Source organism: Apaloderma vittatum, unplaced genomic scaffold, assembly GCF_000703405.1.
Source record: "Apaloderma vittatum isolate BGI_N311 unplaced genomic scaffold, ASM70340v1 scaffold26540, whole genome shotgun sequence".
Taxonomy (NCBI): domain Eukaryota; kingdom Metazoa; phylum Chordata; class Aves; order Trogoniformes; family Trogonidae; genus Apaloderma; species Apaloderma vittatum.
Genome location: NW_009694399.1, coordinates 22,389 through 22,598, shown reverse-complemented (window position 1 = coordinate 22,598; position 210 = coordinate 22,389).

Sequence of the window (210 nt, the reverse complement as noted above, 5' to 3'; positions counted from 1 at the left end):
GATGCCGGCCGCCTCCGGCACACCGAGCCGTGTCCCCCCGGCCAACCCTGCTGCTGAGCTGGGAACGGCAGTGCGATGGGAAAGCAACGAAGGGAAGACCCAGATCGTCCTGCTCCCCCTTGTACTTGCGTTCGTTGCCGCTAGCAGTTAGCTTTTACGTTCGAGTGTAAGATAGGACACTGTCTCCCACCCGCTTCGGTCTCTGCATGT